This window comes from Podarcis vaucheri (genome assembly GCF_965113315.1).
Source record: "Podarcis vaucheri genome assembly, chromosome: 14".
NCBI classification, from domain to species: Eukaryota; Metazoa; Chordata; class Lepidosauria; order Squamata; family Lacertidae; genus Podarcis; species Podarcis vaucheri.
The window spans coordinates 3,440,123-3,450,354 of record NC_138752.1 but is presented as its reverse complement, the minus strand read 5'-3'; the positions used below and the strand labels follow the sequence as shown (position 1 = coordinate 3,450,354).

The 10,232-nt window shown below is 48.8% G+C and overlaps 1 protein-coding gene and 1 long non-coding RNA gene across 5 annotated transcripts in view; one reads left to right on the top strand and one right to left on the bottom strand.

The window, feature by feature from the left end:
- Positions 1-468: 468 nt before the first annotated feature.
- LOC309518230 overlaps positions 469-10,232 on the bottom strand; it is an 88,185-nt gene continuing 78,421 nt past the window's right edge. The window contains exon 3 of the long non-coding RNA XR_014213388.1: positions 469-569. This is a non-coding gene — a long non-coding RNA (uncharacterized lncRNA). The remainder of the gene's footprint in view (positions 570-10,232) is intronic.
- Positions 471-10,232, top strand: part of APBA2 (amyloid beta precursor protein binding family A member 2) — a 122,326-nt gene continuing 112,564 nt past the window's right edge. For 2 of the 4 annotated variants that reach the window (XM_082198046.1, XM_082198042.1), the window contains exon 1: positions 471-577. The gene's annotated coding sequence lies outside the window, so the exon portion shown is untranslated. Of the gene's footprint in view, positions 578-630; positions 723-1,187; positions 1,209-10,232 lie in introns of those variants that run through there. The other 2 variants (XM_082198044.1, XM_082198045.1) reach the window with 2 other exon arrangements.

Here is a 10,232-nt window from a genome sequence, read left to right as displayed (position 1 = left end):
GCTCCAACCCTGCCTGCACTAGCCAGAAGGCAGAAGCACCTCAAAGGCTTTTCCAGCGGAACCTCCCTCCACAAAGGCAGTCTGCATTTGAACCCCGGCTTGCTTGCAAGCAAGCCAGCTTCCAGCTGCACGGCAGGGTCTCCTTTGGCAGAGCCTTCCATGCAGGGGCAGTCTACCCCGAAGGCCAGCTTCCGCGCCCAGCCCCTTTCCAGGAGCTCCGCCAAGCCTCCCCGGGCAGGAGCAGTCTGCCTTGGCCTCGCGGGGCGGCCGCTCCCCGCCAGCTCCATGCAGGTTCCCGGGCGCGCTCGGCGCACTCAGCTTCCCGGGTTAATTAGTAGTCTCCGTGTGTGGCTGGGAAGCAGGAGAAGGAGCCGTACAAAAGAGCCCGGGCAGCTGCGGCGGCGGCGGCGGCGGCTCTCCTCCTCCTCCTCCTCCTCCTCCAGACTCTCCCCCCTTCCTCCTCCTCCTCCTCCTCCTCCTCCTGCTGCTGCTGCTGCTCTTCTTCCTCAGGCCGCCTGCAAGGAGTCCGGTTCCTTCCTCGGGGGAGGACAAACCCTCCCCGCCCTGCGCTGGCCAGGTAAGGCCGGGGCGCGCGCCAGGCTGGGCTGTGCCCCCCGGGGCGGGCGGGCGGGCGGGCGAGACAAAGCCCCAGCCCTCGAGAGGATGGGGATGGGCGCAAAGGGCTTTGAGGCTGCCTGCTCTCCTGTGCATCCTGAGCAGAGGTGGGTGTTTTCTGCATGGATGCCACCCGCTCCCGGGGGCTCCTTTATTCTCGAAAGTCAGGGGAGGGGGCGATCGAGCCATAGCTAGAGGCGCAGAAACCCGGAGCCTTGCAGGCTACGCTTCTCGGATAGGGAGGGGGGATGCAGACACTCTTTTTGCACAGGGTGGGGTGATGAGGTCCAAGGAATAGGGCGCCTCCTCCTCCCCTCTCTGCATTGGGGGTGGGTAATGCCCTCAGAGGACACACCTGCGCCCCCCTTTCATACCCCTCCCCCGCTCAACTTTTGGCAGTGCAATGCAGGATGCTGTTTTTGCTAGGGCGCTGCATTCCTATTTGCCACCCTTCCTGCCTGCTCTCTCTTTCCATCTCTACACATCCCTCCCCCCCCCCGCAAAGAAACCCACCCTCCACCCACAGTTCCCTTCCCTACTGGAAGGAGAGTGTGGACTTGTGTGTCAGAAGTCATATAGCCTTATCTCACTAGGTATTTATTGTTGTTATTATTATTTATTTTAAAGCAGTGCAGGTGATTTGGGGGCAGACAGAGCAAAGTGCATGAGAAACCATGCAAGTGTACTGCAGGGGCTTTGGGGGGGGGAAGATGTTATCCACTTTTCTTCTTTCCCCCCTCCACCGAAGAGCACACATTTATCGGGGGGGGGGCAGAGCACTTAGAGGTGTCACAGTCCCAATGCCTTTGGGTATTTCATTGGTGTGCTTTTGTTTTATTACGCATTTTCTGCCAAGATGTGGGTGACAAGGGCAAGGCAATGCCCCCCCCCACCCACTACGCTGGCCAATCTGTTGCTATGGCTTGGGGCTCAGAGGAATGAACAGTTGTGCCTGTATGCAGGGGAGGTTTGGGCTGTGAATGTCTGGCTTGCAAGGAGACATGGAGACTAAGCAGGGAGATTTTCTCCTCCTGGCACAACCATGGCATCTTTTTTCTTCTCTGCTATTGTGGGACTTGCAGAGAGGGAGAGAGAGATTTGCTAGCCAAGCCATGGCTGGCTGATCTCCCTCATGCAGGGCGCACAGGAGAGAGAGAACAGTCTCCATCCAGAAAAGAGGCAAGGAGAGCAGAACCCTCCTTTAAGACCCCCCCCCCCAGTCTCTTTGCTTTGTTCCGGGTCAACCCGTCTTCGCTGCCATTCCTTGTGATGTGTCCTCCATCATCTATCTTTCAACACTGAATTTTATTTATTTTTAAAAAACCCTGTTCTGTGATTTAATCCTTGTGACAGAAGTCCTGTGGCATCTGAAAGATTAGCAGATTGATCATAGGGTGAGCTCAGATGCATATGATTTCTTGCTTAGCCGGACTGACACATCTGCCCCCCCAGGATTTGTGTCTCCAGCATGGTCTTCCTGATACGCAGGATTGGCAGGTGTAAAATGAAACTGCATGTCAGGGCAGAAGGCCAGGCGCCCCCCCACAAAGGGTATGTGGGGTACGGGAGGGGGCTGGACGATTGTTTGGTCCAGAGTCCAAAATTGAGTAATGACACCTGCACGGGACAGTCCTCCAAATCCTCTTCCGACCACATTCATATCACACGTGTGTTCTGACCTTGTATATTGCTCCCAGGTGCGCAATGCTGATGGCTTGGCAGTAGATCTGTTTTAGTCAAGTTGGAAAGATGGAAGAAGGAAAACCAGGGAAATTCAGCATATCTCTCCCCTTCTCTCTTTCCCTGAGTTTTCCATCTATATGGATATATGCCTCCGGTGTAGCAACTGAATTGAAGCTTTTGATCGAGTTATTTCCTCCCCTCCGTAATGAGGTCTGGAGGGAGAAGCTACTCAATTAAAAATTCTCCGCTTCATCTTTCTTGGGGTAAACAGCGTGACAAATTATAACCTGGTTTTCTTCTCTCTATTCACCCCCCACCTTCATTCTGCTTGGATAATTCTCTCAGATGTTAGCACTGGAAGAGGGGTGGGGGAAGAGTGGGTTCCCCTCCCTCATCTAGCCCTTAAACACCGAAATTGGGACACAGACCAGAATATTTGAATTGCTGCATTAATGAAATTATTGTGCTTGGCGCTCCCCACCTCCTGGCAGCATTTGTAAAATGGGGATGGGTCCTCTGGTGTTACTGTGTCAAGGGAGGTTGGGCAATGTGCTCTGTGTGCCCCCAGTGAGAAAGTGTGCACTAAACCCCCCCCGCCCCCAAACCACCCCCTTATGCAGATTGTAGCAATGCTGAATCCTGCCTGTGGAGGTGTGGGCTTTGGGAGACCAGCTTGCCACAGGCCGGTTGGCATCTGTGGCAGAGCCTGAGGTTGCCCCGTGCCTGGTGTGGGTGGGCTCAGCACTTGCTGTGCATGGTGCGGATGGAAGGCTGGCTTTATAAGACCTGCAGAGTTGGACTGCAGAGGGTCAGTGGGGCTGCCTTTGGAGGGTGTCCAGGGCCTGACTCTGCTTTCAATCCAGAATGCAGCGGTGATGACAAAAATTATAGGCCCCATTGAACATGGTGGGACCTCTGAGCAAACATGCATAGGCCTTGTGGTGGTGGTCTCTGAAAATCACTCTGGTTACCAATATGCCTCACTCTATTGAGTTCTTCTTAGTCTTTCCTCTAACACACAGGATGATTTATCCTGTGTCATGATGCCTACATAATGTGTATTTTTCTGTCACAACCCCCCCCTGCCTTTTATTTCCTCTGCTGGACTAGGGAGACCTGGGTTCAAATCCCCACTCAGCCACAAAGCTCAGGACTTGAAGCAATCACATTCTCTGAGCCTGAGCTTCTTGGAAGAAGGATGGATTTAGAAATGTAAAAAGCATTGGAAGCCCCTGAAGGGAGCCTTGCTGAAGCTCTGTCACCAGATGGTCTGGTTTTGGGGGTTCACTGAGATGCAGACTTGGGTTCGGGATGCAGCAAAAAGAGGAACATTTGCTGGACATTGGTTTTGACTTTATTAGTTACGTATATAAAAAGAACACTAACAGACACCTTTCCCATTATGTGACACTTCAGAATTTCTAACTCTTCCAGTTTGGAATTTGCTTATTGCCGATACTCTTCTCCTTCAGTGCAAGGCCTATTATCCTTTTTCTATGGTGTCCTTGTGAAGATGGAAAACAGAAGGTGACTGAATGCTCTCAGACTTGATGCTCTGTTTTGATAAGTCTTCCCAGTGAAATGCATGAAATATTTGATTATTTATTATTGTGTTTAGTTGCATTTTACTTTTATCTGACTACATAAAAATAAATAAAAATGGAATGGGGGTAAATTGTAACATGGATTAAGGTTTTTCCCGTGTTGTGGGGGAGGTACATAGTTTGCCCCTGGGATGCCATTCTTAGCTGCAGTTTTGTGAAGGGCTTTACATGCAGTTCCGATTGGAGGGTTTGCTCGGTTTCTCCTTTCATAATGTTGCTGTGAGGATGTTGTGGATTTGCTCTTGGGGCTTGGGATGCAAGCTTGGGGCTGGGGGGCTGTCTTAGCTTAGCCTCATGGGGCGGGCAATGTGGACCTCTGGGTGTTGCTGGACTGAAGCGCCCATCGTCTTTCACCATGTAGGCTGCGGCTGATAGGAGCTGTGGTTGCACAGCTGCTGGGGTGTGTGTGTGCCAAGTTGGCTACTGCTAGCCTCATGCAATGGGCCACCAGCAATTAAAGCAGCAGCTCAGCAGACTTGACTGCTGGGCTGGCTGGGAAGAGGTGTGGTGTGTAAACTGGTTACTGTACTCTTTCATGCTACTGAGGCTACGGGTGTGGGAGAAATGTGATTCAGTTCACATTTAAAGGTGGAACTATTTGATTCATACTTTGCAAAATGATACAAGAACCAAAACAAAGCCATCGTTTGAAATTTGCACTTCTCCGAATTTTGCAGTGCTGTTCTTCCACCAAGTAATGTGTGCAAAAATGCATAGAGTTAGGCAAAGCGTGCCTCAAAATGCATATGTAACATACATATTAGTGTTAGGCAGAATTGCATACCAAAAATTGCATACGAAAATATGTACCGGTATATTGGGAGAATTTTGTACGAGATATTTCACAAACTATACTCTGGTAAAGGTAAAGGTAAAGGGACCCCTGACCGTTAGGTCCAGTCGTGGCTGACTCTGGGGTTGCGGCACTCATCTTGCTTTATTGACCAAGGGAGCCGGCGTACAGCTTCCGGGTCATGTGGCCAGCAGGACTAAGCCGCTTCTGGCGAACCAGAGCAGCGCAGGAAACGGCGTTTACCTTTCCACCGGAGCGGGAGCTCTTTGCACTTTGACGTGCTTTCGAACTGCTAGGTTGGCAGGAGCAGGGACCGAGCAATGGGAGCTCACCCCGTAGTGGGGATTCGAACTGCCAACCTTCTGATCGGCAAGCCCTAGGCTCTGTGGTTTAACCCACAGCGCCACCCGCATCCAGCCTCACAAATAAATCTATAAAACCTAGTAGCCCAGACTAAATGTTACCTAGCCAATCTCCCCCCCCCCACATTGTTAGTCATTTTGTACCTTTAAAGGAAAAGGGAGAAAAAAAACGCACACCAGATGCACACACATATGTATATGTAATTCCTTTTTCTTTTTCTTTTCTTTTTTGAAGGCTGATGTATTTTTATTACAGATTTTCTTGTTTTACAGTATATTTTTACAACTAGGCAAGTGGCTATCTACAAACCTGTTCTGGTGGCCATACCATGAGCCCAGCAGTGCTGTCACAATTAGGCTTGGGTTGGCAGGCTGTGATAGAACTTGTCTGTATAAGGATCACTTTCTTACTTTCAAGTAAGAGTCCCTGTCTGCACATGCTGCGCAGGGAGCAGCCTAGGCCAGCTGGTCTGAGAGTGAGCTGGTATGATAGCTTCTGGAGAAAGGATGGAACAGAGCTTGCCATCAGCAAGGTTTCAGGGATGTTCCATTTATCATATTTGTAATATGTGCTTTTAACTTTAATGTAAAATTCAATATTTTGGTATCAAAATATGTGTGTATGCCTTAGGGAATGCTTATTTGGTTAAGGCACATTAAAATACATATTTATATGAAGAAATGCTGATTCCCCACATGATGGGTGAAGTGGTCCAGGCCAATAGGCCCTGATTTCCTCCGGAGAACGAGCAGGCTGCAGGCTCATGCATAATATCAAATCAAGGTTTACCAAGGTGTGATTGAGACTTGTGCTTTCCTGTTTCCTTTCTCTCCCTCCCTCTTGATCTCTGATTCACTGAGTTACTTTGTCTTTAGCACAAATTGGAGGTTCCTCTTTTCATCCAAAATGGCAAACTCTCCCTCCAAGTCCGAACTCCCTTCTTTGCAGGCCTGGCGTGGAGGGCAAAGGGAGATGTCCTTCTCTTAAGACTGCCTAGTGAATGTGTTGCTTGTGCAAGACGTGGAATAGGAACTTCCTGGCTCCCCTTAGCCCCTGGAACATTCAACCGAAGGGGCCATAGGGAAGATTCTTCTCTGCCTGAGACCCTGGGGAGCTGCTGCCAGTCAGAGAAGGCAATACTGGGCTAGGTGGAGAAACAGTCTGAAATGATAGAAAGCAGCTTCCTAAATTCCATATCTTCTCATTTTGATTAGGAGCTGTTAGAGAAAACAAGTAAACATAGTTTTTCAATAGCACCCACATGTTGCAACAGTAATATTTTCTGTAGCATTTGTCCCTGCAGCCTTTACACTTTCTAATTGTAACGCAATGTGGCAATATCTTAATTTGACTTGTATTTCTGGAGGGCACTGTACAATTCATTTTATGGTGTGCAGTTTCCTAATGGGAAGTTTATATATGCGTGTGCGCTTGAAATGCTTCATGCAATTAAGGCACTTTAGTTGACCCATTGATTAATTACTGCGCTTGTTTTCTTAGCTCCTTCTTTTAAAGACCTTCATACTCTTAAATCTCTGACGATAAGACTGCAAGACACTGGAACAATTAGGACAGCTGGTGGAAGTAACTCTTTGCAGGGGTGTATTAAGTGGTGTGTCTGACACAGGAACATTGCTAGGTACTTAGAAGATTTGGCGCATGAGCCCATTGTCACACACATGCATGAAAATTAGAATTTATAAGTCACAGAAGGCAAGCCAGCTAATTTCCCACCCAAATCTCTCCATTATTTTTTAAATTTAATTTGCACCCCACCACAGGTCACCCCAAATCAGTTCCTCTTTAATGCATCTTACCCCCAATTAATTTCCCAACAGATCTTGCTCCACATCAAATCAATTCTCCCTGTTCCCTGCCCCCCTTAGTCATCTTCTGCTAATTTATTCCCTCAAATTAGCACCATACAAAGGAACCCAAATCTCCAGCCCAAATCAGTTTCTCACAAATGCATTGCCCACCAGGGAACACTTGGGACTGGGCTCCAAAGCTCAGCCTTAGCAACACCACTGATTTGCCATGATGCCCCTTCCTCAACTGCCTCTTCCTTGTGGTTCTCTGTGCCTCCAGTCTCCTGGTTTCATACCTCAAACTATTAAGTAACTCAATTCTAGTTTTACTGAGTTGTGAGAAAACCCATCTCTCCATCCTAACTCCAAGAAATGACCTCTCTATCAAAACAGGGTTCACCCTAAAATGTGTTTGTGATGGATTTTTGCTACAGCTGCATCTTTTCCCTTTCCCCTTTTGCTTGAACATTTTGCTAATCTCCTTCTTAAAAACAAAACAAAACTCTTATTTGCGAACCTATCATTTTAAAAACCTCATGGGCAGCCACCACAGAAGGGAGCAGAGCTTGGGTCCCACTCAAAAACATCCTGTTACCTGACCAGGAGGCTGGTGAAGGACAACCCCTTAGCTTGGACTTCCATTCAGTGACACTTAAGATTAACCTACTGAGGCAAAAGCTGCCTTTGTGGAATCAGGGTGTGTGTGCTTGAATTAATTCTGCAGGATTTGCTTTACTTTCCTCACTCACTATGAAGTGAAGTGGCAAGCACAAGGAACTTGGTTGTCTGAAAATCTGTGTCTGGCCAAAGGATTCTGATGCCACCTTGTTTACTGTGTGCCAATTTTCAATGGTTTGCCTCAGGCTGGGACTTGTCGCCGTGTGAGAATCCCGCAAGAGAAATTGTGTCATGAACTTGGTTTCTCATCTCAAAGTGACAAGCCATTGCATAAAGTCTACTGGTTGAATTTGGATTCCACAGTCAGCTTTCAGTTTGGGGCAAAATCTCAGCATCAGCATCATGTTTGCCATTTGGAATTTCCACCTTAGCATTAAATGTTTGGGACAGGCTTGCTTCTAGACTCTCTTGTTCATGGGAATAGCTCCAGAAGCATTCCTGTGGGAAGTGTGTGTTGTGCTGGATCTGAACCCTGCCTGGCTTTTCCAAGGAAGAGCCCTTCCTAGATGAAGACATCAGTGTAGCTTGGATCTGGGTGCAGGCATAAACTTAGCTCAAATTCAGCTTGGATCTTTTTATTGTGCATTGCCTTGACTATTGTGCAGAAAGTGATTAATAAATCAATGGTGATTTTTTTTTCCTTGGGAAAGTCTCATTGTAACAGCATAGCCTGACTTGGAGTCAGGCCACTTCCTTTTGTCTATCTAGCTCTGTCTGCTCTGACTGGCACTGACTCTCCAGGGGGATCTCGGGGTTCTTTCCTCATCACCAGCTACCTGATTCTTCTAGCCAGGGATGGAATCTGGGACCTTCTGCAGGCAAATCATGCATGCTGTCCCTGAGCCAAATGGTCCTTCTCCATACATGTGTCTACATGGGTGTAGACACTCCATTAGAGACAACCCTCTGATACCTAAAGATTGCTTTGATTTTCACTTGCACGTGAAGAGGACTCCAGTGGGCATGTGGCCTGAGGGGGAAGGGTGAGCATCATCTAAGAGAGCATTTTGTATGTAGGTAAGCAAAAGGAAACCTTAGGCATTGGTTTCCCACCTCCCTATTTGACATGAGGCAGTATAGCTTGGAAGCAGCAGGGATGACCTAGGATGGGAGAAGGATTACCCAAGCTGGTGCTTTCATGGCTAACTGCTGTTGATAAATGTGTGTGCTTTGGAAGAGAATATGGGCAGTGCAGGGAAGTACTGCTGGAGGGGACAGAGATAGACTGGCTGTGCAATGGTTGACATATCAAGGACCCAGGCCAAGGCTTACTGGCATGTGATGGAGCATCCCTGTTGAAGCTCAGCAGGTCTGCATCTGGTCAGTACCTAACAGGAGATTACCCAGAAGCTCCCATGTATGTCTCCTTGACTTCTGTGATAGAAGAGGGGTTTTATGCTTTTCATGCAGAAGGTCCCAGGCTGGGAGAGAATCCTGCCCGAGACCCTGGACAGCTGCTGCTCTTCAACATAAACAGTACTGAGCTCTATGGACCGATGTTCTCCCTCGGCACGAGGTGGTTTCTTGTGCTCTCCACCCCAAGGAGTCTTTACAATATGCAATAACTTCTCCCCCCCTCCCCAACCGCCCACATTTCCCATCACAATGACAGGCAATTTGTTAGTTTTTAAATAGCACCTGATATCTAGTGGCAGACATTTTATTACAGCAACCTTTAGGTCAGAGGCAGAATGTGCATGGAATCCAAATATTCCTTCTTCTTGGTCTCCATTTATTTCCTGTTTTAATCACAGGCTTGCATCCATAAGTGGCTTAAGTGTGCCAAACGGGGCTTTTCTGGGAAAGACGGAAAGGTTGGCTTATGCAGTTATTTGCTACCATAGGCAGAGCGAAGAGGGAACATGAGAAGAACCATGCCAGGTCAGGTCCATGACCCATCTAGTCCAACATCCTGTTCTCTCAGTGGCCAAGCAGATAACCTGTGGGAAGCCAGCAAGCAGGATTGAAGCAGAAGCGCCCCCTGCCCTCCTGCAGTTTCCAGCAACTGGTATTCAGAAGCATTGGGGCTTCCCCCTGCGGAGGCAGGCAGAGCCCTTGAGACTCTCTCCTCCTAGTGCAAAGGGTTCTGTGGCCAGCCAGGCCAAGGAATCACCACAAGAGTCATGACACAGGCACCATGGCATGGTAAATGGGCTTAGAATTGTCCCATTCAAGTGGCCTGGTCTACCCGTATGATTAAGTCCACAGTCAGATGCAGTAAATGGCTCTGAAGGCCAGTTGCTGGAAAGTGGAGGGGAGCATGCTCTTGTGCTCAGGTCTGGTTTGTGGGTTTCCCATTGGCCACTGTGAGAACAAGATCCTGGACAGATGGGCCAGTCGCCTGATCCAGCAGACAACGGAAGCTCCTGGGTGGCTGGAGGCTTTGCCAGCAGAAGCTGACGGAGGCAGAGGCTGCGGCTGCATAAAAGGCAGTGAAGGGGCTGAAAGTGGGCTGGGTGCAAGGGGACTGGATGTCGAGACCATTGGTGTGGGTTGGCAGAGTGACCACTCACTGGGTCCCTTCCTGGGACTGGACTCCTCGCCTGTAGCTTCTCCGTCTGATGTTTTTCAGTGTCCTGATGTGACTTGCCCCAATCCGCTGCATCCAGATTTTTTTATTTTTTATTTGCCGTGTGTGTGTGTGTGTGTGTGTGTGTGTGTGTTATTGGGTTGTTGTTTTATTTTAAC